General features: G+C 50.6%; 1 protein-coding gene and 1 pseudogene across 18 annotated transcripts in view; one reads left to right on the top strand and one right to left on the bottom strand.

The window, feature by feature from the left end:
• The window catches only part of KDM2B (lysine demethylase 2B), a 165,418-nt gene that overhangs the window by 38,215 nt on the left and 111,723 nt on the right, over positions 1–15,480 (bottom strand). The gene's annotated exons all lie outside the window — the stretch shown is intronic.
• LOC116526074 lies at positions 327–1,228 on the top strand (annotated as a pseudogene). The gene has a single exon (XR_004257958.1). The product of XR_004257958.1 is annotated as a ferritin heavy chain pseudogene (transcript).

Here is a 15,480-nt window from a genome sequence, read left to right on the forward strand (position 1 = left end):
TTTTTTTTTTTTTTTTTTTTTTTTGGAGAAAGGGGCTCTCACTCTGTCACCCAGGCTGGAATGCAGTGGGGCCATGATTGCAGCTTCCAACTCCTGGGCTTAAGCAGTCCTCCCACCTCAGCCTCCAAGTAGCTGGGACTACAGGTATGTGACATCACATCTGGCTAATATTTGTACTTTTTTGTAGATGCGATTTCACCATGTTGCCCAGCTGGCCAAACACCTGAGCTCAAGCCATCCACCTGCCTCAGCCTCCTAGAAGTGCTGGGATAACAGGCGTGAGCCACTGCACCCAGCCTATAGTCATTTTTATAGAAAAATAGACGTTCTTCGCCCAGAGTCGCCGTGGTTTCCTGCTTCAACAGTGCTTGGACGGAACCCAGCGCTCGTCCCCCACCCCGGCCAGCCGCTCACAGCCAGCCCTCCTTCACCTCCACACCGCGGCCTCGGACCGCCCCAAGGCCCCCGCTGCCTCTCCAGCGCCGCCCAGCCACCGCCGCCGCCTCTCCTTAGCGGCCGCCATGACGACCGCATCACCTTCGCAGGTGCGCCAGAACTACCACCAGGATTCAGAGGCCGCCATCAACGGCCAGATCAACCTGGAGCTCTACGCCTCCTGTGTTTACCTGTCCATGTCTTACTACTTTGACTGCGATGATGCGGCTTTGAAGAACTTTGCCAAGTACTTTCTTCACCAATCTCATGAGGAGAGGGAACATGCCGAGAAACTGATGAAGCTGCAGAACCAACGAGGTGGCTGCATCTTCCTTCAGGATATCAAGAAACCAGACCATGATGACTGGGAGAGCGGGCTGAATGCGATGGAGTGTGCATTACATTTGGAAAAAAATGTGAATCAGTCACTACTGGAACTGCACAAACTGGCCACTGACAAACATGACCCCCATTTGTGTGACTTCATTGAGACACATTACCTGAATGAGCAGGTGAAATCCATCAAAGAATTGGGTGACCACGTGACCAACTTGGCAAGATGGGAGCACCCCAATCTGGCTTGGCAGAATACCTCTTTGACAAGCACACCTTGGGAGACAGTGATAATGAAAGCTAAGCCTTAGGCTAATTTCCCCATAGCCACAGGGTGACTTCCCTGGTCACCAAGGCAGTGCATGCATACTGGGGTTTCCTTTACCTTTTCTGTAAGTTGTACCAAAACATCCACTTAAGTTCTTTGTACCATTCCTTCAAATAAAGAAATTTGGTACCCCCCCAAAAAAAAAAATAGAATAAAAGCTATTTTTTATTTAAAGAGGGAAAAAAAAAAAAAAAAAAAGGCTGGGCATGGTGGCTCATCCCACCACTTAGGGAGGGCAAGGCCAGCGGATCACCTGAGGTCAGGAATTGGAGACCAGCCTGACCCATGTGGAGAAACTCCGTCTCTAAAAATACAAAATTAGCCAGGTGTGGTGGCACATGCCTGTAATCCCAGCTACTCAGGAGGCTGAGGCAGGAGAATCAATCAATCACTTGAACCTGGGAGGTAGAGGGTGCAGTGAGCCGAGATCACACCATTGCACTCCAGCCTGGGCAACAAGAATAAGACTACACCTCAAAAACAAAATTAAAAAACTGGCCAGGCTAGTGGCTCATGCCTGTAATCCCAACACTTTGGGAGGCCAAGGTGGGAGGATTGCTTGCGGCCAGGAGTTTAAGATCAGTCTGGGCAACATATCAAGACCCCATCTCTATATAAATAAAAAACAAAAAAATTAGTAGCTGAGTGCAGCAATGTGTGCCTGCAGTCCTGGCTACTCAGGACGCTGAGGCAGGAGGATCACTTGAGCCCAGGAGTTCAAAACTGCAGTGAGTTATAATCACATCACTGTATTCCAGCCTGGGTGACAGAGCAAGACCCTGACTCCAAACAAAAAACAAAATGGAACAAGATTTCTTCTCCCTAAGAGCCCTCCTTTAAGAGGCACCTCTTCAACTTGGAAAGCAAGCTGAAGAATTTTCTGACACATTCTGTACTAGAGAAGCAAATGTAGTCTGTGGGAGAAGGTCCCGCCAAGGGTGCACACCAGCAAAGAGCGAGGATGGGGTCTCCCGCCAACATGGCTCAGTCGCCCAAGGCCCGCCCCCAGCTCCTGTCCCACAGGCTGTGACACTTGGGGAAACCCAGGCTGCTGAGGGAAGGCATGGGGCAGACAGGCCAGCCCAGCACGACGAAAGTCTCAGGTGGGGATGAGAAGTGCATCAGAGTTTTGGCTGCCGGAAGGTGGAGGCCTGGAAGGTGGAACAGCTAAAACTCTGATGGGGTGGGAGTGAGGGCTACACCACCTACAGAGATGGACTGGGCAGCAGCAACCTCCAAGCAGCCACGGCCTCCCTCAGAGGAGTCCTTTCATCCAGCAGGGGGCGAGTCTACTCATCCATCCACACTCCAGGACTTGGCAACCTCTTCTTATGAAGGACCTTCTCTTTTGGTGCCAAACCCACTCAGCAGGGTGAGGCAGAAGTAGAGAGAAACTTCCAAGAAGAGCTGGGTCTGGAGCCTGCAAGCTGGAAACTCCAGAGACCCTTGCTCTGCTTTGGAAGATGCAAATGGCTTCGAGATCCTCGGAAAGAGCCACTCTTCTCAGACCCAGGCTGAGAAAACTGCCAAGTAAAGCAAGCAGGGAGGCGAGGGGAGTGTCCCCCAAGTGCAGGGTACCTTAGCTGACAAACACCTTCTCTGTTGGGACTAGGGGACAAACCTGCCGCCTATTGCCCTAGCTTAGATGTCGCCTCCCTCAATGCACCAAGTGAGAAAAAAAATAATAAAGTGAATAACACAACCTCAAGTCGTTGCTAAGGACTCCACAAGTGCCACAACTGGCCTATCCAATGTGAGACGGAAGAAGAAAAAAATTTGGCTACAAGGAATACAGATCCTTTTTTTTTTTTTTAGACACAGTCTCACTCCTGTCACTCAGGCTAGAGTGCAATGGCACCATATCGGATCACTGCAGCTTCCGCCTCCTGGGTTCAAGCTATTCTCCTGCCTCAGCCTCCCTGTTAACTGGGATTAAAGGCACTGGCCACCACGCCTGACTAATTTTTGTATTTTTAGGAGAGACGGGGCTTTCGCCATGTTGGCCAGGCTGGTCTCGAACTCCTGACCTCAGGTGTCTGCCCGCCTCGGCTTCCCTAAGTGCCGGTATTATAGGCGTGAGCCACCATGCCGGGCCTACAGGTCCTCTTTTAACACAAGTCTCTCTCAGGAGTGGCAGAACCCGAGAACATGTTTTTAAGCCCAGAGACATAGTAAGTCTTGCAGTGTCAGAAATTGTATCTACAGGCCATAGGGTGTGACCAAATTTAAAAACAAACAAAAATCAGCTAACAGGAACCCCAATCCTGAAACACCAAAGCTGAGTGGAGACATCAAAGCCCAGTTGACACAGAATACCGACATCCTATGAATGAATGACCGAATGCTCCAGAAATAGCAAACTGTCGCAGGATTAAGTAGACCCCAAACTGAAATGAAAACGTTCAAAGCAGGAATTGAAGTATGAGCTATGGAACAAGATTTTGAGAGCCATTCACACGTGGGGCTACTGACTTGATAAAAGTTCAAGCCAAAAGCACTTGAATCGTTGCTAAGTTAATCCAGTCCGAAAGATCCGTTAGATTCACAACACCGCAAAGGGCACACGTGCCTGAAAATTCTCCAGCAAAGCTGACAAAATAAAAATCAACTGTCTGTTACGTAAAACCACTTAATACTACGACGTGTGATACTATTTAAGCACAGCGTATAGTCCACTTCCTCAATTGCACCTAATGATAGGGGGAAAAAGAGTTCCCACATTTTGGCTGGGTCATTCCAAAATACCTTTATCCCATCGGGATTATAAATAAGCATTTAGTTCACCCAAGTCTGTCCAATGCCACATGCTAACTCAACCCATCCCATTCTTAATTTTTCGGATACGTCTACCTGGCCTGTGTCCTGTTCCAAATACTATTTTGCAAATTATACTTCGTAAAGCCTCAACTTTCTTCGCCCTCTTCCTAAACACGAACCTTCCCGTAGTAAATTCACGCCATAAACACACCCAGGGCTTTGTTTTACACACAGATTTCTCCCCCTGGTCCCGAGAGAGGCTGCTTTTCCTTCAGAATCCACCGAGGCCAACTCCTGCCATCTGGGGTCGCGGCTTCCTCCGCCGCCGCCGCCGTGCGGACTCGCCCGGGTTCCGGGTGGCCCGCGCCGGCCCGCGGCTTGCACCCCTTCCTGTCTCCGTCTGCCCACGGCGGGCGGCGGGCGTGCGGCGCCCAGACAAAAGCTCGGGCCGTCGGGCCCACGGGCCCGGGGAGCGCTCCAGCCCCGAGGCCGAGGGTCCCGGCGCAACTTTGCGAACGCAGAAGCAGGAGGCGCCCGCGCCCGCGGGGTCCGGGTGCGCCCAGGGCGGCCGGCAAGCGCGTGGGCCGCGGGCGAGGGCGCCGGGGGAGGGCGCGGCGCGCCCCGCGGCCGCCCGCAACTTGCCCCGGGCCGTAGCCCGCGCCCCGCAGGCCCGCCCGACGGCGAGGCCCGGCGGCCCACATTGTCCCCGCGGCGCTCGGCGGCGCCCCGCGCGCTCGCCCGGCCGCACACGCCCCCTGCCCGGGCCGGCTGCGGGCCTGCCGCGCTCCTCCACGCCCCGCTCGGGCCCGGCCCCGGTCGCCCCGCCGGCGGCGGCGGCAAAACTTTCTCCTCATCGCGGCGGCGGCGGCGTCGCGGCCGCCCTCGGCGCGTCAGGCAGGCGGCTGGGAGGTCGGGCGACGGGTCCCTCCCTCAGCCCCACCCCGGGCCGCCGACCTGGTCCGGCTCCGATTCATAGTCGTCGTCCTCGGCGCTCACGGACATGGCCATGGCTCATGGTGGGCCCAGGCTCGCGCGCGCTGACATGGCTGGAGCGGCGCCGCCGCCGCCGCCGCCCGCCCGGAGCAGGCTCGGCTCGCCCTGGCTCGGGCTCGGGCTCGGGCTCGGGCTCCCGCTGCCGCGAGGAGGGAGCCGCGCCGCGCGCCTCGCACGCCCGCGCGGGAGGGGGCGGGGAGGGGCCGGCGAGGGAGGGCCGGGGCGCTCATGCATATGCATGAGGCGAGCCAGGAAGGGGCTGGCCCCCCGGGCGGGCGGGCCAATGGCGCGGCCGCGGCACTGGGGCCGCACACAAAGGGAGCCCGGCCTGCGGTGACACGGGGGCGGGCCCGCCGAGGGCGGCCCCTCGCGGCCGGAGCACCGGGACTGGGGCTGCGTGGGGGCGTGCCCCGCGCCCCGCCCGGCCCGGCCCGCGCGCCGCGGGATGCACATGGGTGGCTGCACGCCGCCACCGCTGCAACAGGAAATGCACGCCTGGCCTGGGGTGGGGTCTTTTGTGTGGTCCCGTGGGGCGTCTCGCGGGAGTCCGGGGGCGCCCGGGCCGTGGGGGACGACCCTGCACGCGTCGCCAGGAGCGGTTCCCCAGGTCCCCAGCAGCGGGCACACGGGCTCCCGCGTTTGCACTCGCTCCGGGACCAGGACCTGACGCGCACGAACCCAGGAGCCCCCGACCCAGAGCCTGCAGGCCCGCTGCCCTGGATAAGATCTGGGCGCCCAGTCTCCCCCGACGCGGGCGGTTGGGCTGGGGCGGCCTCCTGGCGCTACACGCCAGGCACTCGGGTTCGCCTTTGCAGGTCAAGTAGTGCAGGCAGGAGTCCCATTCGAGCCGCCTGACGGGGGCTGTCAGAATGCTCTGACTCTGCCCTGCGGTGGGCACCCCACTGCCTTGGACAGGAACCCTCTTCTGAGTCGACCTCGGAAAGGTGGAGGACGCTGTAGGCCTGAACGCAGCTCTCCTAGGACACTGGCCGCCCCCTAGGCTGCCTGGGAAGGTGCGGGTTTCTGAATTCTTAAACTGCAAAGGTTCCTAGTGCTCACTCCAGCTGCAGCCCACTCCTGAAAAAAATTGTTGCTAGAAACCTGGATCTTCATTCAAAAAAAAAAAAAAAAAAAGTATATCGGGCACTTAAGCCAGCAGCCCTTACACTGAAAGAAGAGCTCATGACCATGAGGTGGAATGACCAGTGCCGTTATAAGCATCAAAACCATAGCTAAACACACGCTAAGAAGGACTTGGCATACATACCATCCACCTGTCCAAGGCAACACTAAATGTGCACACCTGTACCTATTCAGTTTCTCCATCTATACAAGGGGAAGGATTTACCAAGGGATGGATAGCTTGTAAAAAGATCAGAGTCTTTCTCAAGAATAAGCCATGAAATCAGGTGACCAACTCTCCAATGGCCATCTGTTAGTCACATCCAGGCCACTGGCCACGAAATCCAGTGAGAACAGAAGGGATGGGCAGGCTGGTCCTGGACTGGCCTTTCAAAGAAGGCAGGCCGTGTGCTGGAGACCTTGTAAACAAAACTCAGGAAGCTTCTAGCAAAGTCAGCAAAAATGAATAAGCAGGGATGTCAGTTTTACTGAGTAGATTTTAAAGTCTGAAATTTACACACCCACTATAGAAAAAAAATCCGAGTCGACTTACTGAAACGTATCTGTTTTGTTTCCTTTCTCACTCCCCCCCCCTTTTTTTTTTTTTTTTGAGGTGGAGTCTTGTTCTGTCACCCAGGCTAGAGTGCAGCGGTGCGATCTCAGCTCACTGCAACCTCCTCCTCCCAGTTTCAAGCGATTCTCCTGCCTCAGCCTCCCGAGTACCTGAGATTACAGGCACCCAGCACCATGCCCGGCCAATTCTTGTATTTTAGTAGAAATGGGATTTCACCATCTTGACCAGGCTGGTCTTGAACTTGTGACCTCATGATCCACCTTGGGATCACAAGGACTCCCAAAGTGCTGGGATTACAGGCATGAGCCACTGCGCCTGGCCCATTCCCCTTTTATTTTAAGACAGAGTCTTGGTCTGTCACCCAGGCTGGAGTGCAGTGGTGCGATCTTGGCTCACTGCAACCTCTACCTTCTGGGTTCAATCGATTCGTGTGCCTCAGCCTCCAGAGTAGCTGGGATTACACGGGGTGCTACCATGCCCAGCTAATTTTTGTATTTTTAGTAGAGACAGGGTCTCACCATGTTGCCCAGGCTGATCTGGAACTCCTGGCCTCAAGTGATCCACCCGCCTCAGCCTCCCAAAATGCTGGGATTACAGGCATGAGCCACCATACCTGACCATCACTCCCCTCATATTTTTCAGAATTTTCTCGAAGTTACAACAAAAACAAAAAGCAAAAGAATACACCCTGTACCTCCCTCCACCTCCTGTCACTCCATTCCCAAGGGGCTCAGCTTTTTAAAAGCTACCCTGTTGGCTGGGCATGGTGGCTCACACCTATAATCCCAGCACTTTGGGAGGCCAAAGAGGGTGGATCACCTGAGGTAAAGAGTTCGAGACCAGCCTGGCCAATATGGTAAAACCCCGTTTCTACTAAAAATACAAAAATTAGCCAGGTGTGGTGGTGCACACCTGTAATCCCAGCCACTTGGGAGGCTGAGGCAGGAGAATCGCTTGAACCTGGGAGGCAGAGGTTGCAGTGGGCTGAGATTGTGCCACTGCCCTCCAGCTGGGAGACAGAGTGATATTCTGTCTCAAACAAAACAAAACAAACAGAGAAAGAGAAATGTCTTAAGCAGGAATTTTTCTCAAAGGTTTTTCCCATTACTAATCAGGAGCAAAAGAATTATCTTGAGGTTGATTTCCTTTGAGGACTCTCGAAGCTCACTTCTGAATTTAAGGAAGTAAAAAGACACAGTTCTCAATTATCATGGCTCAAAGAACGGAAAGGAAAAGGGTGGACAAACAGAAGTTGCTGCTAACACAAACTCCCTTCCTCCCTTTAGATCATTTCAGAGATAGAAGGGGGTCTCACCTGACCCCCTCACTTCACAGGTGAGGAAATGAAGGTCCAAATAAAATTAGGAAGTGGCTTTCAAGACCAGAGTCTCTTATATAACACCATCCAGAGAAAGACCTCCCTCCGGGGGCCCAGGCACTGACAGCAGCCTTAAGCATGTTCAGAGGGCCAGGCCTAGTGCTAAGTCTGCTGTAGACATGATCTCACTCCTTTAAACAGCCCGGTGAGGTGGGTACCATCGTTTACCCACTTGACAGATGAGGAGACTGAGGCGCATTGCCACGAGAAAGGGAAAGAACCTGGATCTGACTCCGTAGGAAATTGGAGCCTGGGTTGTTAACCACGCCACTCCGATGTCTCATGCCAGGGACAAGGGAGGAGGATGGCAAATGAGACCGGTGTAATCATCCAAGTGACAAACTCAGGCTGAAGCAGAAGAAAATTAAGTGTCCCAGCTGGGCACGGTGGCTCACACCAGTGATCCCAGCACTTGATCACGAGGTCAGGAGTTCAAGACCATCCTGGCTAACATCCTGAAACCCCATCTCTACTAAAAATACAAAAATTAGCTGGGCGGGGTGGTACGCGCCTGTAATCTCAGCTACTCATGAGGCTGAGGCAGGAGAATCACTTGAACTGGGGAGGCGGAGGTGGCAGTGAGCTGAGATCGTGCCACTACACTGCAGCCTGGGCAACAGGGTGAGACAGGAAAGAAAGGAAAGAAAAAAGAAAATTAAGTGTCCCTTACTAGATGCTGTAAATTCTGTATTCTAGGTTCAAATTCAATCCCAAGGTGGCTGTCTGATCTGGCAAGGGCCAAGTGTGGAACCAGGAGGCCACGGTGAGGACATGACAACGTAGTGGGATCCCTCCAAACACTAGGAAGCCCACTGTCTTGTCACCTTTGACAAATTCCTCTCTTGACACTTGCAAAATGCTTCTTACCTCTCTATTACCCTCAATCAAGTTTCCTTTAGTTAACCGGCGCGCACAATTATCCAGCATCTGTTTTGTATTAATAGTGTGCTGGACTGTATATAAAATACAAATTATGCCAGCCCTTGCCCGACGGAATTGCCAAATTAAAATTTAGCATTTACACTGTGATTTTGAGTGGCCCTTCCTCCCTCTGTCCTCGTCTTTGAGTGATCCTAAGAACTTAACCCTCTCCCAATTCCACGCGGCCAAGGCTTACTTATATTCTTAGACAGAGCTCCCCAAAGCTGATGTGACCCAGCCAGTAGGATCCAGAACTTTCACCATGTGATGTGGAAATAAACAAAAACAGATGGAAGCCAAGTCCTCCTCCATCACAATTGTCACCCACTTCTCTGCTTTCTCTCTGGGTGTCATGTACATTTCTGATCTGTTTATCAGAGAGTGACAACTCAGAAATGACCCCTGGTTGCTGAGAGGTTTTGTCCAGACTCAGCTGTGCCAGGCAATGTTCGAAGGTGAAAGGAGGGAAGACGGGAAGACTGATGACACTGAGTTAGTCACCAGCCTCTCCATGCCCACTTCTAGGAATGGCCGTGGGGAGCGCAGACTGGGCAGCAGCTGTCCCCTGGACCCTGGCTTACCCAGGGGGAGGGGCTCTCCAACGTGAAACCCCTTTCCTTGTGCCCGTGTCACAAAGACCACAGCTAAAGCTTGGGAACATCATTTTTCAGAGGCTCGGTAGGGAAACAGAACGGATCCTTTTTATGTGAAGACCAGTGACTGGCTGGTACCCTCTTGAGCCAGTGGACACCATTTGTAAACATGACCCTAAAGAGGGAACAGAATTAACTCATGCCTGTAATCCCAGCCTTTGGAAGGCCAAGGCAGGCGGATCACTTGAGGTCAGAAGTTCTAGACCAACCTGGCCAACATAGTAAGACCCCCCTCTTTTTTTTTTTTTTTTTTTTGAGACGGAGTTTCACTCTTGTTACCCAGGCTGGAGTGCAATGGCGCGATCTCGGCTCACCACAACCTCCGCCTCCTGGGTTCAGGCAATTCTCCTGCCTCAGCCTCCTGAGTAGCTGGGATTACAGGCACGCGCCACCATGCCCAGCTAATGTTTTTGTATTTTTAGTAGAGACAGGGTTTCACCATGTTGACCAGGATGGTCTCGATCTCTTGACCTCGTGATCCACCCGCCTCGGCCTCCCAAAGTGCTGGGATTACAGGCTTGAGCCACCGCGCCCGGCCTCCCTCTCTACTAAAAATACAAAAAATGGGCTGGGCGTGGTGGCTCATGCCTGAAATCCCAACACCTTGGGAGGCCGAAGCGGGTGGATCACGAGGTCATGAGTTCAAGACCAGCCCAGCAAAGATGGTGAAACCCCGACTCTACTAAAAATACAAAAATTAGCCGGGTGTAGTGGTGGGTGCCTGTAATCCCAGCTACTCGGGAGGCTGAGGCAGAGAATTGCTTGAACCCAGGAGGTGGAGGTTGCAGAGAGCCGAGATTGTACCACTGCATTCCAGCCTGGGTGACAGAGTGAGACTCCATCTCAAAAAAAAAAAAAAAAATTAGCCAGGCATGGTGGAGGTTGCAATGAGCCCAGTTCGCGCCAGTGCACTCCACTCCGGCCTGGGCAACAGAGCACAACCCTGTCTCAAAAAAAAAAAAAAAAAAAATGGGTAATAGAGCAGGAGGTCTGCAAAGGGTTGCTTCCTACGCAAGTAATAATTTATGCCTAACAAGCAATTGAGAATATGCGCTTCAGTTATTTACTATTATTTTACCATTTGTCTCTGCTTTTCAGTAGACTTGCCCCCCTTAACAGCAAAAGCAGAAGATCTTTTGGAGAGTTATTTTTCTAACACAATGTAAATAAAAGGAACTTTCTGATCACTTAACATAGGACCCCAGGGCTACCTGAATAAAATTGTGATTCAAACAGTGACAGTAGGACAGGCCAAGGGCTGCTGTTATTTCTGTTAAGGAAATTCCTAATGTTACTTAATTGCTTTTTATTTTTCCCCTGGAGAGTCATTCCACAAGCATTTAAAAAACCACATATAGTTATCATATGAGTACTTTCAATAGACTATGCTTTCTGTTAAGTGGGAATTCTTCTCCTAATTACGTCTCCTTACATTACCAAAAACCAACCAATAAATATTTACATTCACTGGAAGATGTGTGACTGTGCAAAGGACTTTTTTTTTTTTTTTCTTTTTGAAAGAAAAGAGACAGAGTCAAATGAGACAGAGTCACGCTGTTGCCTAGTCTGGAGTGCAATGGCGTGATCTCACCTCACTGAAACCTCCGCCTCCCAGGTTCAAACAATTCTCCTGCCTCAGCCTCCCGAGTAGCTAGGATTACAGGCGCCTACCACCATGCCCAGCTAATTTTTGTATTTTTAGTAGAGACCGGGTTTTACCAGTTGCCCAGGCTGGTCTTGAACTCCCGACCTCATGATCCACCCGCTTCAACCTCCCAAAGTGCTGGGATTATAGGCATGAGCCACGGTGCCCAGCCAGAATTTTAAAAATTAACTAATTTAACAGATGAGTGGCATTGATCTGAGACATGTTTTTCCACCACTTGCCCCATTCCCAACGCCTCTGCTGACCTTAGAAAATTACTGTTCTTCTCTATTCATTTCCCTACCAAAATCCACACTAAGGCTCAGCGAGGCAATTTGAACGACACAGGTGGGTTCACTTTATAAACCACCCCCACCTGAAAACACGAGCAGCTAAATATATGTAAAATGCCAGCCTAGTTCTGGCCTATAATCAAGGCTTCTGTAATTTAATGATATTTTTTGTAACAAGATCAAATCTCCCCTTTGGTTTGCTTCCTAAACAGAGCACCCAACCCATTGTCTAGCCCATCATCCTCCAAAAAAGGACCTTGGAGAAATAGGATCTAAAGTTTTGTGGACCCTGGTCTCAAAACAAAAGCCCACATCCAAAGGTTCTTCAAAATAAGATAATAGACCCGGTATGGTGGCTCACGCCTGTAATCCCAACTTCTTGGGAGGCCAAGGCGGGCAGATCACTTGAGGTTAGGAGTTTGAGACCAGCCTGGCCGACATGGTGAAACCCTGTCTCTACTAAAAATACAAAAATTAGCCGGGCATGGTGGCATGCCCCTGCAACCCCAGTTACTCAGGAGGCTAAGGCACAAGAATCGCTTGAACCTGGGAGGTGGAGGTTACAATGAGCCCAGATCACGACGCTGCACTCCAACCTGGGTGACACTGAGACTCCATCTCAAAAAAAAAAAAAAAAAAGAGAAAATCAAAATGAGATGATAAAGAAGACAGTAAATGGCTGGGCTCCGTAATCCCAGCACTTTGGGAGCGTGAGGAATATAGATCACCTGAGGTCAGGAGTTCCAGACCAGTCTGGCCAACATGGCGAAACCCCATCTGTACTAAAAATACAAAACTTAAGTCGGGCATGGTGGTGGGCTCCTGTAATCTCAGCTACTCAGGAGGCTGAGGCAGGAGTAATGCTTAAACCTGGAGGCAGAGGAGGCAGTGAGCCGAGATCACACCACTGTACTCCAGCCTGGGTGACAAGAGCGAAACTCCATCTCAAAAAAAAGAAGAAGAAGAAGACAGTAAACAGGCCAAAATATAAGTAAAATTATGATCATCATTCGTAGCAGCTCTATTCACAATAGCCAAAGGTAGAAATGATTCGAATATCCATTTGGTTTATGAATAGATAAATAAAATGCAGTCTATCCCTACAATGAAACTATTATTCAGTCATAAAAAGGAGTGAAGTATTGACACATGCTCCAAAGGGAACGAGCCTGGAGAACATGATGCTGAGCACAAGCAGCCCGACACAAAAGTCCACATATTGTATGATGCCATTTATATGAAAAGTCCAGAGCAGCCAAATCCATAGAGACAGAAAGCAGATTAGTGGTTTCCAGGGACCAAGGGAGGGGGAGTAGGGAGTGACAGCTGATGGGTACACGGTTTCCTGTTGAGGGTGATGAAAATATTTTGCAACTAAATAGAAGTGATGGTTGTACAACATTGTGAATGTGCTAAATGGCAATGAGTTGTTCTCTTCAACATTTTTAGGTTAGGTAGATTTTACCTTAGTAAAAACCATATACAGTCAAGCACTTGCAGAAAACATTTTGGTCAATGACTGTGGTCCCGTAAGATTATAAGACCGTATTTTTACTGTACCTTTTCTATGTTTAGATACAAAAATAGCTGGGTGCAGTGGCTCATGCTTGCAATGCTAGCACTTTGGGAGACTGAGGTGGGCAGATTGCTCAAACTCAGGGATTCGAGACCAGCCTGGCAACATGGCGAAACCCCGTCTCTACAAAAAAAACAAAAATTAGCTGGGTGTAGTGGCACACATCTGCAGTCCCAGCTACTTGGGAGGCTGAGGAAGGAGGATGATTTGAGCCGAACAGGTTAAGGCTGCAGTGAGCCAAGATTGTGCCTGCACTCAGGCCTGTGGGACAGAGAGAGATGCTGTCTCAAAAAACAAAACAAAAAACAAACAAAAACAATAAAAAGCCAGGCACAGTGGCTCATGCCTGTAATCCCAGGACTTTGGGAGGCTAAGGCAGTAAGATTGCTTGAGCCCAAGAGTTTGAGACCAGCCTGGGCAACATGGCAAGTCTCCATCTATTAAAAAAAAAAAACAACTCTTTTTTTTTTTTAAAGAAAAACTTGGCCGGGCATGTTGGCTCATGCCTGTAATCCCAGTACTTTTGGAGGCTGAGGCGGGCAGATCACAAGGTCAGGAGTTTGAGACAAGCCCGGCCAACATAGTAAAACCCCATCTCTACTAAAAATACAAAAAATTAGCCAGGCGTGGTGGTGTGCGCCTGTAATCCAGTTACTCAGGAGGCTGAGGCAGGAGAATCACTTGAACCCAGGAGGCGGAGGTTGCAGTGAGCCAAGATCACTCTATTGCACTCCAGTCCAGGCAGCAGGGAAGGAAAGAAGGACGGGAGGAAGGAAGGGAGGAAGGGAGGAAGGAAGGAAGGAAGGGAGGGAGGGAGGGAGGGAGGGAGGGAGGATTGAGCCCGGTGGCTCAGGCCTGTAATCCCAGCACTTTGGGAGGCTGAGATGGGCAGATCACCTGAGGCCAGGAGTTTGAGACCAGCATGACCAACATGGAGAAACCCTATGTCTGCTAAAAATACAAAATTAGCTGGGCATGGTGGCACATGCCTGTAATCCCAGCTAATTGGGAAGTTGAGGCAGGAAAATTACTTGAACCTGGGAGGTGGAGGTTGCAGTGAGCCATTGCACTCCAGACTGGGCAACAAGAGCAAAACTCAGTCTCAAAAAAAAAAAAAAGAAAGAAGGAAAACTTAGAGATGAGAAGACTAACCTTTTTCCTTTGAATAGGTGTTCTTTCCTCTCCAAAAGCGGGGGCATCTCCCTATGGTGCTATCATCACTCAAGAGAGATTTTAGGCCAGATGCAGTGGCTAACACCTATTATCCCACCACTTTGGGAAGCCAAGGTGGGAGGATTATGTGAGCCCAGGAGTTTGGGACCAGCCTGAGCAATAGAGTGAGACCCTGTGCCCACCTAAATAAATAAATAAATAAATAAAAATTAGCTGGGCATGGTAGTATGCCTGTAGTCACAGTTTCTTGGGAGACTGAGGTGGGAGGATTGTTTGAGCCCAGGAGTTCGAGGCTGCAGTGAGCTACGGTCACGCCACTGCACTCCAGCCTGGGTGACAAAACAAGACAAGTGACAACCAACAGTAGTTTTGGTTTTTTTTGCTAAAACCTTGTCTCTTAAAAAAAAAAAAAAATGTAAAAAGAGTGATTGGAGGTTCTATTCCTGAAAGGTAACAGGGTTAGAAAGTATAGGCCCTAAACCCTGGGATGTGTTAAAACTAACCAAACCAAAGAGATAGTTCAATCACTTCTTAAATGAGCTGCCAACAGTCACGGTGGGGGGTCTGATGGGCTCTGAGGACACTTTAATGCCAATACACATGGCTTTTCCCTCCCTCCCTCCCTCTCCCCTTTCCCTGGCGGCTGCCCTGGGCCTCTCTATTCAGTTACCATTCTTATTCTACATTTCATGGATTTTCATAGATCCATCAAGACACTCAAAATAGAAAAAGCCTGACAAAACTCTACTGTCACCATTTAAGAAACCATTAACCAACTCCTTACTTTGAAAATCACCATTTAAAGGAAAAGAAGTGAAGCCTCGTGCTGCCTGTTCAGGGGCAACTGTTTTTTTTCCCCCTTTAGGAGGAACTGTGTTTAAGGGTAGCCCCAACTGACGAGGAAAAGCTCTGCCAAACAATGCCAGCTAATCCTCACGGGAGGAACGACCTTCGTCAAAGATGACTTTTTATCGCCTGAGGAAAACATCTTTTTAATTTTAATCTTTCAGGGAGGGCGTCTCACTGTGTCACCCAGGCTGGAGTGCACTGGTGCCAATGACAGCTGACTGCAGCTTCAAACTCATGCCCTCAAGCAACCCTCCCATCTCATCCTCCCAACTAGCTGGGACTACAAGCACAAGCCACCACCAGGCTAATTTTTTTAAATTTTTTGTAGAGACATGGTCTCACCTTGGCCTCTAAGAATGCTTGCATTACAGGTACGAGCTACCATACCTGGCCTGGCCCCAATTATTTTTATGTATGTATGTATATATGTATTTAATTTTATTATTTTTT

Source organism: Sapajus apella, unplaced genomic scaffold, assembly GCF_009761245.1.
Source record: "Sapajus apella isolate SASKATOON/1434 unplaced genomic scaffold, GSC_monkey_1.0 scaffold2, whole genome shotgun sequence".
NCBI lineage: Eukaryota > Metazoa > Chordata > Mammalia > Primates > Cebidae > Sapajus > Sapajus apella.